Source organism: Podarcis liolepis (genome assembly GCF_965112155.1).
Source record: "Podarcis liolepis genome assembly, chromosome: 4".
NCBI lineage: Eukaryota > Metazoa > Chordata > Lepidosauria > Squamata > Lacertidae > Podarcis > Podarcis liolepis.
In genome coordinates, this window is record NC_139558.1 from 49,757,754 (window position 1) to 49,774,463 (window position 16,710).

The following is a 16,710-nucleotide window of genomic DNA, read 5'->3' on the forward strand; positions in this document are numbered from 1 at the left end:
GAGTGAACTCATCACCTCTCCGCCCTCTGTGTCCAATCTTTAAAACTTTTTTTTGCTTAAGCTTTATGGGCCAAGAGCATAATGTTAACAATCCGCTTCTAATGATGAGCAAAATGGAACTAAACAGCGGGAAAAAGTACCATACAACCGATACTAAGCTCACTTCCTTTTATACTTATGAAATTATGCAGGAACTGTAAAGTCACCTCCCACTGGCCTTACGGGGGATGGAAGTTATACAATTTGCTCTAGTGCCACAGACCTTATCAGTTCCGCCATATATTTCTGTAGTGTTTGGAGGATTAATGTCAGTGCGCACAAATGGTAACAGAGCTGCCAAGCTGGTTAAAAATAAAGGCTTGTACCCAGGGCTGAAGAGCGCAGAGGGAGCAGATCTTGCCATTCACAAGTGCCTATCTGATCAGGAGGCTGGACCTGCAAAAGGCAGACGTCCCCCTGAGTCCATGCTGTCACAGTCTCTTTAGGTTTGGGCAGGCTGGGTGTTGTTAATATCTGAGCCTCTTATGTGGTAAAAGATCAAAAGACAGATGGAAATTATGCTGTAAAAATAGACTCCTCTAAAAGGGGAATGGCTGGTAGATGAGTAAGCATCATGAACACAACAAAGGAAACATTCTTTGGCTTGATCTGTACAGTCAGATTTGGCTGGATGGAAAGCAAGTGGGCCACTTTGGTTTTAGAGGGGCTTAAATTTGAGTTTGAGCCATCTCTCCCACCCAGCTCCTCGTGAAACGTTCGGTTTGTTCTTTCTCTGCAGCTTTTCACTGATCTCTTTGTGACCAATTTGGGGTTCCGCCTTCCAACTCTGGCATTGAAAAGAGGGATGGCGAGGTGGCAAAAGGGGGGGGAGCCATCCAGAATCTCTGTCTAGAACCATTTTTATTTGATCCAAAGTGTGCTCTGGAGAACTGCAATGGATATAAATAAAGTAAGAAGCATGGTCTGTTGTCACAACCCTCATTACTGGGAAGTGAGCTCCACCAAATACAACTGGACATACCGTATTTTTTGCTCTATAAGACTCACTTTTTCCCTCCTAAGAAGTAAGGGGAAATGTGTGTGCGTCTTATGGAGCGAATGCAGGCTGCTCAGCTATCCCAAAAGCCAGAACAGCAAGAGGGATTGCTGCTTTCACTGCGCAGTGATCCCTCTTGCTGTTCTGGCTTCTGAGATTCATAATATTTTTTTCCTTGTTTTCCTCCTCCAAAAACTAGGTGCGTCTTGTGGTCTGGTGCGTCTTATAGAGCGAAAAATATGGCACTTCTGAGAAGACATGGTTTTATTTCTATTTCATAAAATTTATATTCACCAAAAATTCATAGCAGTTTACCAAAAGAATAAAACAACAATTTAAAACATTCAAAAATTATTAAAATCAACAATAAGCTAGAAACAGTTAGCAGCTTTCTACATATCTGGGTAGGCTTGTCTAAGCAAATATGATTCTAGCAGATTACAAAAAAGTCACACCCATTTTAAGCCACTTATTTGTCAATAGCTCCTCTGAATGCAGTCAGAATCTCCTTAGACAAAGGACTGCTGCAAATGTTCTTTTTACTGCATATATGATGCTTTCTGCTCATGGTGCTAAGGGGCAGCTCTACACAATCCTGGTTCCAATAATATTTGTGCGTGGGAAATTTTTGGGGGTGGTTAAACTGCTCCATTTCCAATCCGTGCACATTCTGTAACTCCCTGCTGAAATCCCTTAACTTTTGTACTGGTGTTTTTGTCTCCCTTTTGTTGCACTACAGCCCTCTCTGGACTGCAATAATGTGGTAGCATTGTGGAAGCACCACAGAACTACCAATGAAGCAGAACAAAGCCACGACAAACACACTATTATTGTGTCAATAACATGTTTCTGAATACAGCTGCCAGGGTCCTTACCCTACAGCAGGCATAGGCAAACTTGTCCCTCCAGATGTTTTGGGACTACAACTTCCATCATCCCTGACCACGGGTCCTGTTAGCTAGGGATGATGGGAGTTGTTGTCCCAAAACTGCTGGAGGGCTGAGTTTGCCTATGCCTGCCCTACAGGCTGAAGGAAGTCTACCTGGAATAAGCCTGTCATTCAACATTTGCGGGAGCAAATATAATTTTGCAGATAGCTGCAGCAGAAAAATGGTATGAGATGGCTAAACTCCTTCGCCGGACAATCTGCAGTCCCTTCTCTGTGCCCAGACCTGTTTCAGAAGTCGGTGGGGCTAAAAGAGGGAGGCTATGACTCAGTGCATAGCTGCCCTATGTGGCCAGCCCCCAAGACTAGAGAGAGGAGCAGAGAAGAGTTTCCATGTTCTGGCATCCAGGCTGGTTCTACACAATAGGAGTGGCTATAAAGCCTTCCTATTCAGGTTGGAACTTTGCCTGAGCAATGATAGTCTTTCCTGGCTCTGGACTTGTTTGGGCTCTTGGCTTATTCCCTGGTTCTTACTTCTGACTTGACCCTCTTGGCTCAGATCACTGGCACAACTCCTGGATCCTGGTCCTCAGCTCTGGCTGCCGCTTGCTGGCTGCTGCCCAGCCCTCACAAATGGCTGCAAGGGCAATTTTGCCAGTGTAAGTGAGGAGGTCTCATTAAAAACAACAACAAGTAGAATCCATTTTGGTACATTATCAGCAGGTACCCATCCTTTTAAATCCCTCCCATCCAAACACACACACGCAAACACACACACACAGACTCTTGAACTATACACAACATTATTGTTATTTATGGAAGGTCATTGTCTATTCTGAGTCCTTCTGGGGCTCAGGACATATAATTAAATGTATAAATAAAACATTAAAATTGTATCTTCTTTTTTGGCCTTTTTCGAAAACACCTTTTAAAGTCTTTAATAGAAAATCCTATGCAGGTCTACACAGAAGTAAGTCCTAGTGAGTAATTCCAGGGGGAGGGAATCAATTCCAAATAAAAGGGTTTCCATAGCCTTTTTTCCAGGACTGGAGATGTGTGAAGGCCCAGAAAAGACCTGGGAAGTAGGTAGGTAGGATGGACCATTTTTTCTGGGTTCCTGCCCTGCAAAAAAAGAAGAAACAATAAAAAACTGATTCCTCCACCCCAGTGGCGTAGCGTGGGGGGTGCAGGGGGGGCCGGCCGCACCGGGCGCAACATCTGGGGGTTAGGGGGCGCAAATCCACGGGTTAGGGGGCACAAATCCACGGGTTAGGGGGCGCAAATTACTTGCCTTGCCCCGGGTGCTGACAACCCACGCTACGCCACTGCTCTACCCCAGGCCTTCACATCTGTACCCAGGACCTTGCAATGGTGCAGTTGAAGGAGATGCAACCATGTGGGAAGGTAATTTTACACAATTACCTGTGAGTAAAACCCACTGAAGTCAGTAGGGCTTGTTTTTGGGTAGATATATATAGGATTGCGCTATAAGTCACAGCAGTTCTTGTCAAGCAAACTGTGTATATTCTATATACTCTGTAAATGGAAGTATAGCATTTTACCTGCTAAAATTCAATAGAATAATTAATAAATGAATGAACAGATAAATAAATAAAAAGTCAGGGTAGAATAGTAAAATCACAGAATTGGACTTCTGCAAAGCAATAATCTTTCACCCAACATGGGGCTTGAACCCACAGTCCTGAGATTAAGAGTCTCGTTTACTACAAAGTGGGCTATCCCAGCTGTTAAGCAAAACTAAAGCAAAGCATTAACCAGCATGGAGGGTGTTACCTTCTGTTGTGTTTTGTGTCCATGAGTGTTTTAATATGAAACAAAGCCAAGCTTGATCAGACTTTGCAACCATGCCATGTCGTCCCCCAGATCTTCTCCACTGCCTGTTTTGTTCTCCTATTGCAGAACAGCCTTAGCAACTGCATGCAACACCCTCACTCCATGACTGACCAGCTCTCTGAGGTTCCCCATTGGTTGCCCGGGGGCTATATAAAACAGTACATAGAAAGCAAAAGAAAAAAATATTTAAGCAACATGACAGCTGCTATGTTTGTTTGCTACTCAGATGCCTGGCTGGTTTCTGCTCTCACCTTGACCCATCCTTGCTCCTGCTTTTGAACTTTTGTGAGAGTTCCCCCAACTGTCTGGCTCCTGCTTTGCTTTTGTTTGGGAGCCTGCTAAATTCCTGCTCCTATCCAGGTACCCCGGCTTGGCTGTGACCCCAGTCTGTCCTTCGTTGGCAATCCTTGATTTGTAGTTCTGACTGTTCCTTACCCTCCAGAGCTGTCAGCACTCCAGATAGTCCTATTGGTGTGAAATACCTGTTTATGGTTCCAATAACTGTTGGTCAGAGGCGAAGGAGATGAGGGAGTATTTAAAAGAGTCGGCTTTTTTCAGACATTCTCCTCTTTCTGCTTCTGCTTCTTTTTACCAGACATGCTTTGTGTCCTCCTGTATTCCATTAATTGCTCTAGAGCAAACCAAACTCATGCCTTCTATTTCCTAATATTGAGGAGATGCTGTTTCTTCTGTTTCTTCCAATTTATGCTGTCATTGTAAACTCGAGACTTTAATTACTGTGTGACATAGCAGAAACCTAAAACAATGAATTAAGGAGGAGTTGTTCTGGCTCAAGTGAGCGTGGTTTGTTTCAGTCTCTTGTGCAATTTTTACAAGGCTCTTCAAAGAAAAAAAATGAACTTTTTTTACAAAGTACAACGCATCCCTTAAACATAAATCAGATAGAGGATTTCTGGAAAGAACAGAATAAATCTCTAAGAAGTTATAAACTGGAGCATGTTTGAACTTAAAAAAACAACAACACACACACACAAAACCCAGTCCGTTCCTCTTTAAAACAATGCCATACTGCTACTTTTAAAAAGATAATATTTTCTCTTTGATCCCACTTTTTTGTCTTTTTGTGGTTCCAGCTCAGTTGCATCAATAAAAGCTAAAACTGCTCAGCACCTCCCAGGAGGCATTGAGCCATGACTTTAGCTCCAAGTCCCTGTCAGCATCACATATGCCAAAAAAGTTGGTGGGAAAACTGTCACTTAGGGATGACTAAGATAACTACCATTGTAGTGGCAGGCAATGCCAAGCAGCTACTCACATACTTCTCAGCTCCAGGATTTGTGTGCTACTAATTCTCTGCTTCCTTCTTGCTTGCGGTGTCCTCCTGCTGGCTGGAAAAGATACATCCACAACACCTGTGTCCAATGGAGATTTGTGGATTGGGTAGACTGACTTGCACCTTTGGCACTCATGCCAGATCTTGGACTATTCAAGTATAAATCTTTGCTAAGTGGGACCAAGAGCCAAAAGGCAAGCGAATTATCTAGAGATCATTTCTGTAATGCTTTGCATTTTTTGTTCAGCATTTTTTGATTCAACTCATTTTAAAAACAAAACAACTCTGAGATTCTTCAGGAAATAGCTGAATTACTCATATTGCCTTCCTGAAGTGGTGAGGAATCTCTGACCCATGAGCCTAATTAGGGGCAGCAGGGGTCCTAATTTGGCCCACCCACCTCCCACTGTTGGCTTTTTGCAGTATAGTGACGCTGCAGAGAGCTTGCTGGGGAGATCATGCATTAAAAAGAAAGGACTCAAAAATAACTTAAAGAAGGTTTTAATAAGAAAAACAAAAACTCCATTAACACTAAATATATTAACAAACAAACATGACCCAACCACCAACCCATCCCCCAGGGTAATGGGAGAGCTAGGTGCTGCTCCTTATATACTACACCCAGATGCTGACACACCTTAATCAAATACAACTCAGCAGCACCTGCTATGTTTCACAGCTGTAAAGCTGGGTCTCGTTAGTTTGCTCTGGCCCTTGCTCCGGCCCCTTAAAGACATACACATGGAGTGGAACAATGATGAACCTTTACATTTAAAGAAACCATTCAACATTTCCCCTGCGGTTCATCATTGTGGAACAAAAACATAAAGCATACTTTGTACATGTCTTTCATGTGTGATGTAAACTGCAACCTATAATGTTTGGTATGTTTAAGGTACATTACCACTCTCTTAAGAGCAGAGAAACATTGCATAGTGGGCTTTTCCACATTGTGATGCATCTTTTAACAAAAGCTTAACTGTTTCATATTTTACACTTGGTGAATAGCACAAATCATAATCTTCGCCTGGAATTTGTTGAAAGCCCCTAGCAACTAGTCTTGCCTTGTACCTTACAACTTCATTTTTGTCATTCATTTTAACTCTATAAACCCATTTTGAATCAATAAGTCTCATATCTGGGGTTTGTGGTACAAGAGACCAAGTGTTATGCTCTTTTAAAGAAGCTATCTCAGAGTTCATAGCTTTATACCAATTTACAGCTTGGTGCTTAGGTAAATTCTGAACATCATTGTAGCTTTTTGGCTCAAAAACCGCCTTATTGGCATACACAGTATTAAAATGTTCATCTGCAAAACGTTGTGGCTTCTGCCTCTTTCTATCTGAACGTCTCAGTCCGGAAGGAGAGTCAGACTCCTCAGACTTAATGGGACTCAGTGAACTACTAGTTTCAGGTTGTAAATCATCATTGTCAGACTGAAGAGGTGCCTGTAGGCTAAGCTCACGGTCAGAAAACTCAAGAGAATCTAACCTCCCCTCAGGTGCCTGTGACTTTAAATCATCAAACAAATTATCAGATTCAACAGGCTTTTTGTCTTTTTCTATTAATTCAGAATCACCATTTTCTCCTGCTGCTGCTGCTGCCTCTTCCTCTTCTTCCTCAGTATCATTTATACCATCAGTATCTTGGAAAACAGCAACCCCATTCCAATTTACAGTTTGTATCATGCTTCTAGTAATATGAAATTTGCCAGTTGCTGGTATGTAAATTCTGTACGCCCCCTGCTGGTAGCCCATTAATTTTCCCTGAACACTACGTTCACCCAATTTCTGCTTAGCAGGATAATGCATAATTACATCTGAACCCCAAATACGTAGGTATTTCAGATTAGGGCGTATTTTAAACAGCTTCTCATAGGGGGTGACATCTAAACCAGAATGATAACTGATTTCTCACATAACAAAACGCATTAAGCGCTTCAGCCCAAAAGTCTTTGGGCAGATTAGCATCATGTAGATAAGTTTTAACCCCTGCCTGCAAGTCACGCTGCACAACTTCAACAAGCCCATTTTGCCAGGGACTTCGGGGGCAAGATAACTCATGAGTAGTCCCCTGCGCTTCCAGGAATTTCTCAAAATCTTCAGAAACAAATTCCCCGCCCCGGTCAGAAAACAGGTTCTTAATTGGTTTGTTAAAGTGTGTTTTTACCCAGTTACAAAAAACTTTGTACTTCTCAAACGCTTGGGACTTCTCAGATATTGCATAAGTCCAACAGTATCTACTATACTGGTCTATGAGGGTAAGCCAGTACTTCGAACCTCCTAATGATGGTGGGAGTGGCCCAACTAAATCACAATGTACACGCTCAAATGGCTCAGTTACTTTCCTATCTGAGCACCTACCCTTGCGTGCAACTTTAATCTTATTCTTGCAACAGGATAGACATTGCATAAAGAATTTACATGGTTTTAAGTTGAGGCCATTGACAATACTCTTTGTCTTAATTACATCAGCAAAATTCAGGTGTCCCAGAATTCTGTGCGCCTCATGGACACACCCAGAATGTGGTCTTACATTCCTCAACCCCTGGCTTGACTGTGCTGCTCTGCAATTTATAGGCGATTGGGAGTAGGTGCGAAAATATAGTCTATATAAACCATCAGATTCCCGGGCATACAATAGACGTTTGCTCCCATCGAAAAACTCACACATTGACTTTAAGAAACGCACAGTTATGCCTTGACGGGCAAAGCACCTTACTGACAATAAATTGTCCACTGACGGGCAGTAAATGCAGTTTGCTATTGTAATGTTTAAAGAGTCAAGTTTAACGGTACCCCTGCCAAGCGACTGCAAGACTTGTGAATTGGCTAAATGTACATTACCAATTTCCTCTTCGAAAGAAATAAACAAGCTTCGATCATTGCAGACGTGCTGCGATGCTCCTGAGTCGATAACAAAAGACTTCCACTTGGCATCTTTAATTCTTTTACGATCTTTAGTCCAAGCGTGAAAAGCTTGTGGCTCGTTTCTGTCTCTACTATACAATGCCGGCTGCTGGGCTGACGACCGTGATTGACGAACAGAAACTGGCTTGGGAGTACTTTGCTTTCTTTTGGATCTGCAGTCCCTTGCAAAATGTCCTTGCTTATTGCAGAACCAACAACGCTTTGCAGCTTTAAATGCAGTTGTATCACCACAGGTTTGCATATGGCGTTCCTCATTTTTTCTGGAAACAGGAGTGCTTATGGCACAAGCCTCCCTTCTATCCAACTCGCCCATTAATCTTGCCGTTACCCCTTCCACAGTTAATTGTGCTGGTGGAACGGCAGATATCTGGCTAGCTATACCATCAAAGTCCTCATTAAGGGAACAAAGGATGATAAAAACATACTGAATATCAGGTATCTCCATGTCCCTTCGAATTAACTCGCCGCGTATTGCCTCCAGACGTCTCAAGTGTGCTGCCAAATCACCACCAGGCTGCAACTTCGTCTGGTACAACTGCTTGAAAAAGGTCAATGCAGACGCTGACTCTTTTCTAACATGCACTGCTGCAAGACTGTCCCACATTTCTTTGGCAGTTTTCTTATTTCTTATATAGACTACTTGCTGGTCGCTGACTGCCAAATTAATTATCGCCCTGGCTTTTGCATCTCCTTTCAACCAAGCATTACTTACAGGGTCAGGAGGGTCATCAGTTACATAGGTCCATACTTCTCTAGAGGTCAAAAGCGCCTCCACCCGAAAAGACCATAAACTATAGTTCTCATCTGTTAGCTGTGGGAAGACCAGAGCCTTCTCAGCTTCAGGAACCCGGTCAACCATTCTGGAACTCTTCCAGACCCACAAAAACTATGCTAACAGGAGAAGGAGTTTTCAAACCTTTCTCAGAGTCCAAAAATATGCAGTCATCCACTCAGCAGCTGGGCCCATAACCAAAGATGTTGGCTTTTTGCAGTATAGTGACGCTGCAGAGAGCTTGCTGGGGAGATCATGCATTAAAAAGAAAGGACTCAAAAATAACTTAAAGAAGGTTTTAATAAGAAAAACAAAAACTCCATTAACACTAAATATATTAACAAACAAACATGACCCAACCACCAACCCATCCCCCAGGGTAATGGGAGAGCTAGGTGCTGCTCCTTATATACTACACCCAGATGCTGACACACCTTAATCAAATACAACTCAGCAGCACCTGCTATGTTTCACAGCTGTAAAGCTGGGTCTCGTTAGTTTGCTCTGGCCCTTGCTCCGGCCCCTTAAAGACATACACATGGAGTGGAACAATGATGAACCTTTACATTTAAAGAAACCATTCAACACCCACATCTGACATCATATATTACATCAGGTGTGGGGCAGATAAAGGCACAGTTGCAAAGGAACCAGGAGCCTTAAACTTGATTGTTCCTTGGCAAGCTGGGCTTATATCTGGTGCCTTTTAAATTTGGTGCCAAATTCAAGCCCCACTGGGACTGGTTCCTCTCTTGAGCCTCAGGTTGAAGTGGAGCCAATTCCTGGCAAAAGTGGGGCTTGAGGTCAGCTCTGATCAGCTGATTGGCAGTGACCCCCAAGCCTTCGTTGATTCAGTTGGAATCTTCCTTGGCAGCATGTCTTGAGTCCAACTTGTGCGGCAAAGGAAAAATGGGTCTCTTGACGGTATGGCAATGTCAGGAGACTGACAGGTGTGTGGCCCCACCTGCCTGTCAAAGTGGCCCACGAGGGCTGGGGGATCTAAGGATCTGGCCCCCACCCTGCCTTACTACTGCCTAACTTTATGCCCTTTGTAGAATGAGAGCCATTGCCACAATTCTACTTCAGGCCTTTGATCCAATTGAATAATAAAAAACCAGATTTGCCTGCCAGGTCACAGAATCAAGGACTGATTGAGACTCACTTTCCCCAAGTTTTAGGCTTGGGTGTTTTAATGCACCACCCCATGCCTGTGCAAACATCTCTTGCATCTGGCCCAATAAGCCTGTACAACAGGCCTGCCAAATGGACCCCCTGGCAGTACCCAAAGAAATGACATTGAAAAGAATGTTATCCTTACAATGACTGACACATTTTTAAAACATTTGTCTGAGAGACAGCAGTAAGATGAAAGAAAGCAAATCTGTTCTTCTTTGAAAGATTCCACAAGGAATAACTTTTTGATTCAAAAGGAACTGGCCTTTTAAAAGAAAAGTTATTTCTTCAGCACATTTGGATGTAATTTCTTTGTGTGCCGCCATTGGACTGGCACAGATTTCATCTCTGGATTTCCAAAATGAAAATGAAAAATTCAGTTCAAATGTATTTTCGACCCCATCACCACAGAATTTTGATACCCAGCAGCCCTTCCAAAAATCTGCCAGGAGTTCAGAAAACAAATTTATGACTCACACATCACTGTTATGTATTCACATAAAATATTATATTCTCATTGTGTTCAGTTTTTCATGCCAATTTGTCTGTACTCTTGTGCTATTTTTCATTCTTGTAATATTCCCTTTTGTGCCAAAACATCTGCATTCTCAAAAGAGAAATGCCACCACTATCTCACTATCACACACAAACACAATTTCTCCACATCAGCCCATGTGATTTCCCCCCACAAACGTTAGTGGGGTGGTATGGAATCAGGCAATAGGAAGACAGGTCCTTCTATACCTTTTTAGTAATCTATGAGTTGGGCCCTAATGACTTAGAGTAGCAGGTACTATCATTACCAGGAATATTAGTTCCATACATAATTTACCTACAGGTGATATAATACAGCCAATGGTTATTCAGCCAAGATTCCCCATGGTTATTGCGTGCTATAATTTGAAGCATATGTTTCTTTGGCAGGAGGTAAGCGAGTTAATGAAACAAATACAGAAAACTAGGAGAACTGATACTGAACAAACAGTTTAGCGACTTGCTGAAAACACAAATAGCAAGCAATGATTTGAGTATTATTGATGTGTAAACTGTTGAAGTGGAATGTAAGTACAAAGCTCATCTTGAAATTCAATATAATTTTTGAGATTGTCATCAAAGTGCTAAAGTGGCAAACTGATTAGGACAAGAGGAAGCATGTAAACATAGACAATTGGAAAATACTCTGTGCATTCCACCCTGTTGCTAACAGTGGCCTCTGCACAGGGCAGGACATTGCACGCTAAAAATAAAAATATTAAAAATAAGTCAGGCAAAAATAAAAGCTTTTGATACAAATCCAGTGTATTTTTAAAACAACAAGGGATCTCAGAAATAAATACTGAAAAGCTGTAAGAGGAAACGGGGTGGTTTTGGTGCTAAAAGGCAAAAGATATCAATCTATACATATCAGTGAAAACTTAATAGGTATTATTATTACTGAAATGCCCTGGAGGAGCCTAAGATATCTAAGAAGTGTGCATAGCCTGTTGTAGAAATCCATTCTCAGAATCACTCACACCACTTAACATTGCACACCATCTAGTTAGTGGGGGGAAATACTTGGGCTGCAAATATACCCACTTACCTGTAAATGAGATCATTGAACTCAAGGGTGCTTATTTCTGGGTAGGAATATATAGGGTTGTGCTATTTGTCTGCTAATGTCAAAATCTGCCCCTTTATCTTTTGAGGAGACTATGTCTCTCTATATAATAAAAATGTAAGAATGTCATCATGCAGCCTCCATTGGGGGATTTGTAGCGGCACATCACAATCCTGGATTTGCATGGTCAGGGTGGGGTAAAGGAATGAAAGTGAAGACAGGTTGCACAATAGCAGTAACCATGAAATGGGAGTGAGAAGGCAGAAACAGTGAGTGGTGATTTACTACAACAGCAGAAGTTTGACTAAAGCATAGGTGGAAAAACACAGAGAGGAAAATGGCAATTTTAAACAATGGCTGAAGTTTTAGTAAAGCCGGGATGGAGAGCCAAGTAGCAATTTTTAAAAATGGTAGAAGTTTGAGTAGAGCAAACAAGGGGTAGCACTGGGAGGGGAGGGGCAGTTTAAGACTTGAGTGCAACCCGGGAGTGTGAAAAGGTTCGGTTGTGTTAATGTTTTTGTGTTAGCCTCTTTGTTGTACTCATCTCTATTTCTTGTTGAAACTTTTTTTGAGAACAATCCCTCAGTGTCTTCCCATCCCTGCTTTAGTCAAACCTCTGCTGTTGTTTAAATAGTAACTTTTTTGCTTTCATTGTGTCTCCCTTCTTTCTTTCTTTCTTTCCATTCCTTCCCCCTTTCCATTCCTCAGCTGTTTCATGTAAGAGAAAAATAATGATATGGTGCTCTCAAATATTCCATAGTACCTTCCCACAATGTATTTCACTCCTGGTACCCTGTGTTGTCCTCAACATGAAGTTTCAGAGTCAACATATTAATTTATAACAGGTATGTAGTGGGTGTGTAAGAAGATCAAAGCCTTCTGGAATAAGATTTAGAGCTGTTAAATTGGGTCCTCCCTTAAAGAGGTATTGCGGTGAGACCCGGAAAACTGATACCCTGTGTTGTGGGTGGGTACGATTGGTCAACCACAACACCCGATTAGTAGGTCCCTCGAAGCTGGGTGCAATCTGGCCAATGGGACACAGTCCAAATGGTTCGAGGCACCTATTTATGCCCATGCATGTGACCAGAGCTTCCTCTTTCGGCATGTGCATCCGGAACACCTGCCCACCTCTTCCTACTTTTAGGGCTTGCGCTTGACCTTGCTATGCCATCGTGTGTCATCTGCCATTGGGATGGGCCATGGCAGGAATTTTCCCCACTTGGCTGATTGGCTGTTGCCATTTGGGTTTTGCCTGCCGCGTAGCAAATCATCACAACTTGTAAGGTTGTGGATAGGCTCCGGTTCAGGTGCTAGAGATAGGGGAACGCTCTCACCATCCCTATGTGAAGGGTATTCCATTAAAGGAATCCAAGGACTCGATGGTTTGGTCAACCCCTGAGAGGCGGTTGTGCCCATGCCTGAGTCCAGGGAGACATTTGGGTGGCGGAGTTAGCCCATTCCCAGCTTTCCGCTTATCCAGGTGTTCACCCTTGGCTGACTATGCTAGTGCCCTGGGTCAGCGCTGCCTGTAAGGGAGCTAATCAAACCAGAGCCTATGCAACCAGTCACTTTCTGTAATCAATAAAGTTGTGGCCTAAATTCTGCCAAAAACCAAAACCAAAATTTGAGTCAAGTGTGAATTTATTTAGGGGGTAGGTTTCTGGGTCTGAACACAGAAAAGTACCTCTTCTTTAAAAACCTGAATCATTTTTACTTGGCATTACAGGACCTGACATCCCTTGGAATGTAAGAAAAGTTTTTTTTATATGCCACAGTAGCTGCGAGGGTTCTCATTGCTACGTATTGGAAAAGTGATAGAATCCCCTCTAAATCAGAATGGATATTGAAGCGTGTAGACTATGCCGAGCTAGATAACCTTTCTGAAAAGATCAAAGATAAATCTAAGCAGGAGTTTATTTCAAACTGGGAAATTTTCAAGAACTACCTTAAGAACAGTTGCTGTGATTTAAACTCGGTAGCAGCCTTTGAACAACCTCTGTAAATAATTTATGTAAAAAGGGAAAAACATAGATATTTTTCATTTTTTTCATTTTTCATATGGAAAGGACGGGAGGTCAGACGCTTTGGAAGAAAAAATTATTGTTAAAATGTTTGTATTTTTGCGATTTTTAGTTTATTGATAACAATGGATGTAACTTTATGTTGTATAGATGTAAGTAAGTACAATAAAGCACTGAAAATCTAAAATAATAATAATAATAATAAATATAACGGGTATTTTATCAACAAGCAAACACCCATTTGGTACAACACCCAGCAACTAGACTGAACTTCTCTAACTGAACAAGCTTACTGAAAGATTTGCTCTTCAGATGCTATTCATCGTAAAGATACAATAGCATATTTCAGCATATGGTATGTGTGCAAAGGGGGCTACAGAATAGGAGAGGAGAGAAGGCATGAAAATGGGTGATAGAGTTGAGAAAGGGAGGAAGCAGGGGAGAAGGGAGCGAAGGTGAAAATGTGCAAAAGGAGTTGCAAAAAAAGGAGGGAGTTGGAAGCATGGGAATGTGGGTGGAGAGGTATGAAAGGGTTTGCAGAATAAGGGGATGGTGGCTTCATAATTGGGCAGAAGGTGGAAAGGTGCATAGTAGTTGCAATGTGTAAGCAGAGGAAGACACAGGAGCAGTGTGCAGGGCAGGTTGCACAAAAGGAGGTGGGAGGTGTGGGCAAGGGGGTGGAGGCAACAACAGGTGCCAAGTGGGGGCTGCAGAACAGAAGAGACAAGTGATTTGGGAAATAGGGTTGGGAAAGCAAAAGGTGAGCTTCCTAGCTGCATGAGGTGGGAAGGGGGAGGCAGCTTTCCCCCACCCTAGTGTTGGAGAGGCGTTTTGCTCTGCCTCTGATATCAGAGGCAGCATGCCTCTGAACATCACTTGCTGGGCATTGCCAGAGGGGAGGGTGCTCTTGGCATCTGCTTGGCCACTGTGAGAACAGGGTGCTGGACTAGATGGGGCCTTCAGCAGGCTCTTCTTATGTTCCCATCATCCCTTACCATTGGCAACAGTGAGTGGGGCATATGTAGTCTAAAACATATAGAGGGCAACAGGTTGGAGAAGGCTGCTCTAGAGAATAAATTTGCCACTAGGCAGGGGATTTTTAATCACTATATCTCCTTACTTCTTTTTTTGAAACTTAAAAGCTGGAGGGTATTTGAATCATGGTAACAGTGCTGTGGAACAACTGTTTAATCCGCAGCCTAGGCTATTTTCCTGATAGGTTTGTCCGCCCACCAGTGGGCAGAAAGAAATGTGTGCCCATCAAAGGAGTAATGTTTGTGGGGTTCAGTTCCCCCTCTGGCTGTATTCACTTTCTTGGGTAAGTGTACTTGTCTCATAATCTTGCTGGTTTTTCCTCTCTGGGTGTTTTGTATTGAAGAATGTCTAATCAAAGCGCTGGCGTGGCATTTAGCAGAGCCCGTGGCCTTGGGCAAATTACTTGCCTCACTCTACTTCTGCATTTTGTTTCCAAGATCAGCCACTGACAACCAAATAACTCTGCAAAGGTTACAAGCGGGACATGAGGGCAACAGTAATTCCCTGCCATTTGTCCCCAGCACCTGCTACGCAGGAAGAGAGAAGGGGGTTGTGCTTGTAGATTTTTGTTGCATGAGCCCACTGGGTGTTCCCAATCTCAAAAAAAAAAAAGTCTTCTGGAAGGCCTTCAACATGTTTAATTCCTTGTTCATGTAAAACATATCATGCATGGCTTGGCTCACTTTCTTGAGGTAACTGCTCTGTTTATTTCCTTCTTCGTGACTATGGCACTTTTGTTGTATGGATCTGCTATGTGTGGATGATATTTCTTGGTGACAAGGGACTTTATAACCAGAGGGCTGTTTTTCAAAAGCTATCTATCTTCAGGGGACCCTTTCCATATTAAAAGCTCCCTGGTGTTTGCCACAAACCTGCATATTATGAGAGGATCAAGGCGCATGTTCTGTTCAAATATGTCCACTGAGCCTGGCTGCCATCTTTTGTATTGTCCCTTAAGGCTGCAGGCTCAGATCACAATCTCCAGGACTGAACATTCTAGTGGAAGATATCCCTAGCAAAGGTCAAACTGTCTTTGAGGGAGGTTTGTCTACCACCATCAGACTCCTTTGAGAGACCGCTGGTAAGCTACCAAGAAACCCAGGGCTCCACAGAGCACAGTTTGAAACCACTCCAACAAAGAGAGCAAGCTCTGCACCATTTCAGTCTGTCACTATGCAAGCAGAAACTCATGTGAGCGCCTTCTCTTGCTGCTGCCCAACTTTTCCCCCCTGGGAAGGAGCACAGTGTATTAAGAGTATAGATCAGTTTCACTCACATATCACTTAAAGGGCTTCTGAACCTCTCTCCTGCTCTTGGTATCATTACACGAAAGACACCACCCCCCCAAAAAAAATCAGTTTTAAATGCTCTGGTATCAGGTTTTTACACTGATTTATGACCACGCAGGAAGTCCCATTTACAACTGCTTGTCAGCCTTCCTGACATTATTGTATCATCTCTGTGAACAGAAGCACATTTTTGTATTCCCCCCTCCCCCCTTTTACCATAAAGTAGTAAAAATTTGGGAATGGCTTTTTGACATGTTAACCTCTTCACCTCACGTGGTGGTGTTGATTTGATCTCACTATTAGCGAGTGTCATGGTTATAAAAATTAACAAACAAACAATCAAAAAGTATTATCTCTCTAAGGCTATCCCAGACACAGAGCCTCTAAAGGAAATACAGTGGTACCTCAGGTTACATACGCTTCAGGTTACATACACTTCAGGTTACAGACTCCGCTAACCCAGAAATAGTGCTTCAAGTTAAGAACTTTGCTTCAGGATGAGAACAGAAATTGCACTGTGGCAGTGCGGTGGCAGCGGAAGGCCCCATTAGCTAAAGTGGTGCTTCAGGTTAAGAACAGTTTCAGGTTAAGAACGAACCTCCAGAATGAATTAAGTACTTAACCTGAGGTACCACTGTACATACATATATTTGTAATAAAGGCAAATGGACATCTTGTTCTCTTCTATACTCACAGGGACCTCCCTATTGGCATTTCATTTTTGCTGGTATATTCTGCAACATTTCACTCATGCAATGGTAGCGCAAAAGTGGTGGGTTTATACTGGGCCATCCACACACCATTCTGCCCCGTTAGT